Source organism: Durio zibethinus, unplaced genomic scaffold (genome assembly GCF_047325235.1).
Source record: "Durio zibethinus cultivar Kanyao isolate XHJ-2024 unplaced genomic scaffold, ASM4732523v1 HiC_scaffold_121, whole genome shotgun sequence".
Classification (NCBI taxonomy): domain Eukaryota; kingdom Viridiplantae; phylum Streptophyta; class Magnoliopsida; order Malvales; family Malvaceae; genus Durio; species Durio zibethinus.
In genome coordinates, this window is record NW_028322744.1 from 25,630 (window position 1) to 35,000 (window position 9,371).

At 29.5% G+C, this 9,371-nt stretch overlaps 3 non-coding genes across 3 annotated transcripts; 1 reads left to right on the plus strand and 2 right to left on the minus strand.

The window, feature by feature from the left end:
• Window positions 1–1,032: 1,032 nt before the first annotated feature.
• On the minus strand, window positions 1,033–1,105 carry TRNAF-GAA (transfer RNA phenylalanine (anticodon GAA)). The gene has a single exon. It is a non-coding gene; the product is annotated as a tRNA-Phe (tRNA).
• A 2,843-nt stretch (window positions 1,106–3,948) lies between these two features.
• On the plus strand, window positions 3,949–4,021 carry TRNAT-UGU (transfer RNA threonine (anticodon UGU)). The gene has a single exon. It is a non-coding gene; the product is annotated as a tRNA-Thr (tRNA).
• A 1,378-nt stretch (window positions 4,022–5,399) lies between these two features.
• Window positions 5,400–5,486, minus strand: TRNAS-GGA (transfer RNA serine (anticodon GGA)). Its single transcript has one exon. It is a non-coding gene; the product is annotated as a tRNA-Ser (tRNA).
• Between the last annotated feature and the right edge of the window lie 3,885 nt (window positions 5,487–9,371).

Consider the following 9,371-nt stretch of genomic DNA (forward strand, 5'->3'; position numbering starts at 1 on the left):
GGACTGTTAGCCAGTGTGTATCATCTTACGAGAATAGAGTATGGTGTAGATCAACCGGAAGAAGTATGTATAAAAGTATTTGCTCCAAGGAGTAACCCTAGAATTCCGTCTGTTTTCTGGGTTTGGAAAAGTGCGGATTTTCAAGAACGAGAATCTTATGACATGTTGGGAATCTCTTATGAGAATCATCCACGACTGAAACGTATCTTAATGCCCGAAAGTTGGATAGGGTGGCCTTTACGTAAGGATTACATTGCCCCCAATTTTTATGAAATACAAGACGCTCATTGAATGATAAGAAACTAATTACAACTTCAAATATTCAAGGAATATTTGTACATTCTCTTCTAGCTCAAACGGAGGAATTGAGGTTTCATTCGTATTCTTATGGATAGGCTAATAAATAAAAAGAAATAAAAGACAATACATCATTGAAATTCTCGATTTTTGAAGATACCTTTTTATTTTATTTCGGACGAGCCGAGACAATAGGATGAACAACAAGGGTTCTATACCGTGAACTTTGTATCGCGCACATCACTTAGATGAACTCTAGAGAGTCACATAGAAAGGAATGAAGAAATGGAATATGAAAGAGAATACAAATAAATAAATGAAAGGGAATCGGATTCTATTTGTACTGTAGCTGAGATGAGTCTTGGTTATTTCTATCCTTGAACTCCTCTAGACCAGACTTTTGGTTGGGCCTTTCAACCAACTATTTTAATCTTTTTTTTTAATTAAATATGTATGAAGTATTAACATTCTTTTTGAATGTGAGGAGCCACAGCGTGAACAAATAAAAAAGAAGAGGAAAGATAATGAAATTTTTTTCTTTTACTACATTATTTATTTTTTTTACTACATTATAATTATAATAGACTCTTTGCTCATCTAAAAAATAGAAACAAAAAAAAAAAAAAAAATAAATAAAGAGAGGGTTTACTTCCAGATAGCTAGCTAGATAAGTATGTATTATGTCGATCTATATCAATTAATTTGTAGAGTAGATACTCATACAAATTAATCATACGCCGAGAACCAGATTTGAACTGGTGACACGAGGATTTTCAGTCCTCTGCTCTACCAACTGAGCTATCCCGACCATTACCGACGCATTATCCTCATAATACTAGATGACTTGGGTCTATGTCACTTAAAAATGAAAACAAAAAAAAAAACGAAAAAGTATTAAATTAAAAGGGGAATTTCTTGGATCTTTAAAAGGAAGACTTTGTAAATTTCAGTATGAGTAATGATATGGATTATGAATCATTCAAATAGGTATTCCTTGCTCAAGGGTGTTGATTTGTACGTATATCATATATATATCACAATATATCATATCACAAGACTTGTGATAAGAGAACAAAATTCTGCTAGGATACGCTTGTAAAATGGAAAAGAATAGGATGAATGAGAAACATAAGGAACTTTGAACCACTAACAAAAAGGGTAGGATAAAATAAATAGATAGCAAACGGGCTTTTTGGGGTTGGGGATAGAGGGACTTGAACCCTCACGATTTTTAAAGTCGACGGATTTTCCTCTTACTATAAATTTCATTGTTGTCGGTATTGATATTGACATGTAGAACGGGACTCTATCTTTATTCTCGTCCGATTAATCAGTTTTTCAAAAGATTTATCAGACTATGGAGTGAATGATTTGATTAATGAATATTCTATTCGATTCTTTCTTCAACTTGGAATCGATTCACAACAATTCTTTTTATTTTTCATATAAATTGATTTTGCATATAAATAAAAAAAATACGGGTTCGAGTCGTCTTTTTTGGTTTTTCATTAGTATACCTATTTATTTTATATTTTATATAGGTATATCTTGCATCCTTTCTGGAGTTTCGATATAAGGATTCCTTTACCAACAGTCAACCCCATTTGTTAGAATAGCTTCCATTGAGTCTCTGCACCTATCCCTTTTTTATTATTCTCGCTTGTTGAACCTTTGTTTATTTTCGTAAAATAATAGGATTTGGCTCAGGATTGCCCATTTTTCATTCCGGGGTTTCTCTGAATTTGAAAGTTATCACTTAGTAGGTTTCCATACCAAGGCTCAATCCAATCCAATTAAGTCCGTAGCGTCTACCAATTTCGCCATATCCCCTTTGTGTCTTGAGATTAGGATCTCATTAGGATGCACTTCCTTCCCCCTTTCTCCTTCCCTTCCTTTCCCCTTTCTTTCATTTATTTATTTTCTTTCTTTTTATGCGAAAACCGTTGAATTTAGTATTGAATTTAGTAGATATAGATACTGATTCTTATATCGAAGGGTCTTTACCTATTTTATTTCTTGTTTGTTTATCTTCTTTCGTCTCTATCGGAGACCCGTATTTATTTGGTCCAATCAGAAAATATTTTATCATTTCTGTATTCGCAATTCAATATAGATGGATATTCCATAACATATATATGCCCCCCTTACTCTCAGTTTTCTCAGGCAATTTACTCGAACGGTCGATTTTTTTTTTTTTTTTCGTCTTAGCTTCCGCCTTTATGAATGAAAACAAAAGAAAGGAGTCTCTCATCTCTCATTATGATCTGGATTTCATTTCTATGGGTTGCATCTTTTCTTTTTTCTTTAATTTTATTTTTATTCTTATTCTTTTATTAGACTATCCTATATAACCATAATAAGATAACTAAAAAAATAAAAATAAAAATGAAAATTGAATTTATTCATTATTAAAATTTATTCATTTTAAAATTTATTCATTATTAATTATTTATTTTCTAGTATAATAGCATAATAGCTAGAACTAATTATTCCATTCATTTCTATTTCGACTTCGAAGATAATTCGAATTAGTTAGTCTAAAAAACAAAGTTTCATTCTAATTATTTAGACTTATAACGTATCATTTATATAATGATAATATATATATAAATTATATATAAATATAAATTATATATAAATGCATAAAAATATTTTCACTATAATTATCTAATTATTAGACTCTATTTATAATTCTAAACTAAATATAAATAAATTAAATATATATTAAATCTATATTAAATATAAATAAATATTAAATATAAATAAATTAAATCTATATTAAATCTATCTATCTATATTAAAATTAAATCTATCTATTAAATTAAATCTATATCTATATCTATATAAAAAAAAAAAATTATATATAATTTAAATGTAAAATATACTAAAAATATACTAAAAAATACTAAAAATATAAAATAAAAAATATAGTAATATTATACTTAGTATACTAATATTATACTAATATATATATAATACTAAATTATATATATAATACTAAATAGAATATAATACTAAATAGAATAGAATACTAAATAGAATAGACTAATAGAATAAAGATAACATATAATAAAATAAATATAAAATAAAAATATATAATATAGAGATAAATAATAAATAATTATAAAAATTATAAATATATTTATAATTTATTTTTATAATTTTTATAATTATAATAAAATTAGAATTAAATTATAATAATATTATTATAATTTAATATTATTAAATATAATGTTATTAAATATTAATATGATTAAATTAAAATATGATTAAATTAAAATATCATTTTTAATATGATTAAAATATAATCAAATAGAATGATTAAAATATAATCAAATAGAATTATATTATTCTATTCTTAATTATTATATTCTATCAATATTAGATTGAATATTAGATTGAATCTACCATTATTATATATTATTATATATTATTATATATCATTATATTAAATATGATTATATTAAATATGGCATAAATTATGTATGGCATAAATATGGCATTTAAAATTTAAAATTCTAGTTTTTCTAAATTCTAGTCTATAATTCATATTAATAATTCATAGTAATTATGAATAACTAATAGATAGTTAATAGATAAGATCGTAATAGTTTGCTGAATTCCTATGGATACAAAATTTCTATTATTTGAGCCCGCTTAGCTCAGAGGTTAGAGCATCGCATTTGTAATGCGATGGTCATCGGTTCGATTCCGATAGCCGGCTTTCTCTATTTGTTTGCTTTTTTACTTTTTTACATGATTGATAATGTTTTTTTGAAATCAAAGAACATTGAAAAAGCTTTTTCCCCTTTTCTTTCCAAAGGTCAACGATCCGTTTATTATGTCGTAGAAACTTTCAATTAGGAATAAAATTGGAGGAGTTAGATCTTTGCAGAATAAATCAAGAAAAAAAAAAAGGAAACTTTTTTTGGTTTAATTTTTAGATTTTAATTTTTATATTTTATATTTAATATATATTTTATATTTAATATATTTATATATTATATATATTTTATTTTAATTTCTATTTTTTGTATACATTATATACAATATACATTATATACAATACAAAAAAGTATGGATATTGATCCAATTCATCTCATTAATATTTGTAGTACAATCCTTCAGTCGATTTCGCTTCATTTAGTTCAGTTTTAATTTAGGTTTATGAAATTTCAATAAAATTCAAATTAATAAGGAGTCTTTATGTCGCGTTACCGAGGGCCTCGTTTCAAAAAAATACGCCGTCTGGGGGCTTTACCGGGACTAACTAGTAAAAGTCCTAGAGCCGGAAGCGATCTTAGAAACCGATCGCGCTCCGGTAAAAAATCTCAATATCGTATTCGTTTAGAAGAAAAACAAAAATTGCGTTTTCATTATGGCCTTACAGAACGACAATTACTTAAATACGTTCGTATTGCCAGAAAAGCAAAAGGGTCAACAGGTCAGGTTTTACTACAATTACTTGAAATGCGTTTGGATAACATCCTTTTTCGATTAGGTATGGCTTCAACTATTCCTCAAGCCCGCCAATTAGTTAACCATAGACATATTTTAGTTAATGGTCGTACAGTAGATATACCAAGTTATCGCTGCAAACCCCGAGATATTATTTCAGCGAGGGATGAACAAAAATCTAGAACTCTGATTCAAAATTATCTTGATTCATCCACCCATGAGGAATTACCAAAGCATTTGACCCTTCACACATTACAATATAAAGGATTAGTCAATCAAATAATAGATAGGAAATGGGTCGGTTTGAAAATAAATGAATTGCTTGTCGTAGAATATTATTCTCGTCAGACTTAAACCTAACTAAAATAACAAAACAAGGGTTCTGCTCCCTTTTCACCTGAGTTAAGGTTAAGTAAAGGAAGACAGGGTAAGGGATTTGATTCGGAAATTTTATTTTTCTCCTATTCATGTATGATAGATCCGTAGGTAGATTTTCATCCCCTGTACGCTATTTTACGTATTCCGTATTAAAAAGAAATTGGGAATAGAGAATCTATATCAAAGAAGGGTCTAACTCTTTAGTATCTGTTCTTATTTGATTTGATACATTGTAGTCAGTTACATTGGCGAATTAGGTGAAGGTGCGGAAAGAGAGGGATTCGAACCCTCGGTAAACAAAAGTCTACATAGCAGTTCCAATGCTACGCCTTGAACCACTCGGCCATCTCTCCTACATAATTATTATGGCCGATAACCCGAGCGAATAGCGAGTTATTCATATTAGATTGTTCGAGAGGTACGAACAATATCAATTCTAACTAGAAAACTAGCTATAAAAATAGAAAACTTTTCATCACTTTTTTCAGCACTTTTTCTTTAGCCTCCCGACTCGAAGAAATTTTTTTGTGAGGGGGCTGTTAAAAATAAATAATATAATACGATAAACATATACCATATATATCTATTCATGTTTGCGAAAAAGGCACTCCCATCTTTTTTCTGATATTTCTACCGGACTGGATTAAATCAATGAATTGAAACGAATCAAATCAATCGATTGGTTTTTTTTTTTTAGACTATGCTTAATGGATATTTTTAGTTCATAATTCTCTTTAGACTCTAATTCCCCATTTCTATAAGAATTCTAAAATTCTTTTCCAGTTTTAGATCTCTCAACAACAACCTCTTACTCTGTAAATCTATTACAAATTCATAAATCCTCTAAGGGATTTTTATATTTGATTATATGTTGTATACCTGCTATGCACAAAACACAAAAAAGGGCAGTTATTTTATTTTCATCATAGAACGATTATTCGATTATTTTTCCTCTTTTTATCATAATTTAATCAAAACTTCTCTAATTTTGCTAATCTATCCTAATCCGTAGGATAAATTTTTTGATTCTTCAACTTCGATGAAATCGTAATAATTCTTTTTTCTTTTTATATTTTATTCTTATACTAATAAATTCTTATACTAATAAATTTGGATGAAATAAAATAGGATTCAAATATTTCTTTTTTTTTTTTTTTCTTGATTCCTGCCAAAAAAATTGAAGTAAAGTAGAGGGCTATATCTTTTTTTTTTTTTTTTTTATGGAATGGGTCTGCTTTTATGTTATTTCGTACTGTACGCTTCCTTTGTTTGTGAGATCCTTTTTTTTTTCTCACGAAGGGGTAATGAAAAGAGTTATAGAATGGATTGCTACCTATGCCTAGATCGCGGATAAATGGAAATTTTATTGATAAGACCTTTTCAATCGTAGCCAATATCTTATTACGAATAATTCCGACAACTTCAGGAGAAAAAGAGGCATTTACTTATTACAGAGATGGTGCGATTTGATTATTATTATATAATTATAATTATTTTATATATTTTAATTATTTTATATATATTTTTTTTTTTATTTTTATTTTACCGCTCTTAGTCTTAGGAAAAAGACACATGATTCGGAATAGAAAAAAAAAAAAAAAGACTATTGAAAAAAAAAAAGAAATCTACGCTTGTTGAAGGTGAAGTTTATAAATAAAGCAATTCCTTCTGTCGTGTATCCCCGATTAATGCAACCTCAGATGCTTCAATTGTTGATTCGAGTATTGAGCGAAAGGTTACACCTATGGGTCTGTATTGTGGGTCAACCCTACTACACTAGTACCAATAGGCGGCATAGAGGAAGAAGCACTACATCTAGGAATCAACAACACGAAAACTTTGTTATTGTTATAAAGGATTCCCTTTCCTTATCGGGATCGGAACTAAGAGAAATGGTTGGGACAACAAACATCCATCTTGTTCGTACTTTGGATACCCATATAACCATCGAAGATTGTTGAAGTGACTAATTCCTGGAAATTAAGGAGCGTTGAGAACAAAGAAATTGTTGGAGTTTACTTTATTTATCTAGTACGAACACGCTTGATGGTAAGAAAAGATCTTTTGCAAGAGGGTTGGCTAGAGATTTCTTGTAAAAACATTAGCCCCGCTCAGTTCATAATGACAATATTTCGACCTTTTTTTTAATTCCATGGATTATTCTCATTATGCACATAAAGGAGGAGCCGTATGAGGTGAAAATCTCACGTACGGTTTTGGAACGGAGAATTCGTTGAATCGAATGACGACCGTAACGGATGTCGGCTCAATCCGAAGGAAATTATGCGGAAGCCTTACAGAATTATTATGAAGCTATGCGACTAGAAATTGATCCCTATGATCGAAGTTATATACTCTATAACATAGGCCTTATCCACACAAGTAACGGAGAACATACAAAAGCTTTAGAATATTATTTTCGAGCACTAGAACGAAACCCGTTCTTACCACAAGCTTTTAATAATATGGCTGTGATCTGTCATTACGTGCGACTATCTCCACTATAGAAATAAAAAAAAAAAGGAAAGAAAGAGCAAATACGCTAGTAAATAAATACGCTAGTAAATAAAATAGGCTTTCTACATATTGCATCGTCCAAAAAACGATTTTTATCAGCTGTAACAAAAAAAGAAAAAAAAAAAAGAAACTTCATAGAAGTCAAAATATGAAGAAATATATATGCCTAGATACTTTATTCTATGGATAAAGGATCTAATTGATAGAGGAAGCACCGTAAAGATCAATTAGCGAGGTTTTGGGCCGATACAATAAAAATAAATAAGAACTGCTTATTTATGTCATGATATGAGATAAAAATTAGGAATCAACTTATGTAATAGAGCCGATCCCCTAAGTTATTGAGCAGCGGTGTAGCATCAGATCCCAAAGACAGTAAGTCTTTTTTATGAGGAAGAAGTCTTTTTCAAGGATTCTATATAAATTTATATATGATATGAAACCGAGATAGTTACCTTTCAGAAAAATCTAACGGACGATAATCCCGAAACGCCTATGCTTTATTTTTCTGAAGGTGGGAGAAAAGATAAAACTCATTATTAATTTAATCCAAATTAAAGTTTGAAACTCATGTAATTAACCTCTTTTGGTTAACCCGAGACAAATCGATAGGATCTATGAGAAATCTCATTCAATTGGATATATGGTAGGGTAAAAAAATGGGACACCAAAAGAATTGACTGCCGAGCCGTATGAGGTAGGAAACTCTCAAGTACGGTTCTAAGGGAAGGAATTGACCCGCCTATTCCGACCGGGGAGAACAGGCCATTCGACAGGGGGATTCTGAAATAGCGGAGGCTTGGTTCGATCAAGCCGCTGAGTATTGGAAACAGGCTATAGCGCTTACTCCTGGTAATTATATTGAAGCGCAGAATTGGTTAAAGATCACGAGGCGTTTCGAATAAGAACAAGAGCTCTCTGTTTATTTATTATTTTCGGATTAGAAATTCTAATTAGAAATTAGAAAATTCTATTACTATTAAATTCTATTCTTATTCTATTAAATCCATTTAATTAAATTACCTTACCATTAAAATTATTAAATTAGATTTTTTATTCATATTCAATTTGAATCTTTAAATATTAAAAAATATTAATTTAATTGGAATTGTTAATTGTGTAATTGTTTGTTTTTGTTGGACCCATCGGTCAGATCATTTCTCTCTCTCTGGGAAAAACCAATCAAAGAATTTCATTATATCCTTTCTAAAATCGTTCTATTTCGTCTGATATTTCGTAAGGATAAGTAATACACGGATATAGCAAAATAAAAAATATTTTCTTTTCTGCTTCTATTAAAACGAATAAAAACCCCTCGAATGACTCAATATCAATACTGGAGTATCCCTTAGTAATGAATGCTCACGCGAGTTGGGATAGAGTAATATTCCTTGTTCTATCTATGTAAGACAAAAAAAACTCCATCTAGGAACTTCTAATTAAGATAGGAATACAATACACAGGTTGCACAAAAAAATTGTTTTTGCACCAATGTAAGTAAAGTCCGGAAAAGGTTTTATAAGATTAAAAAAGGTCCGTTGAGCGCCTCATGGATATGTCATAATAGATCCGAACACTTGCCCCGGATCGACTTCCAGATCATAATTGCTCTAGTGAATAACTAAAGAAAAAATGGATAGATAAAAAATAGATAGATGAGAGATAGAAGAGAAAGAAACTAATTATAAGCGTCTCTCATAGGTTCACTAATTACTTGACTG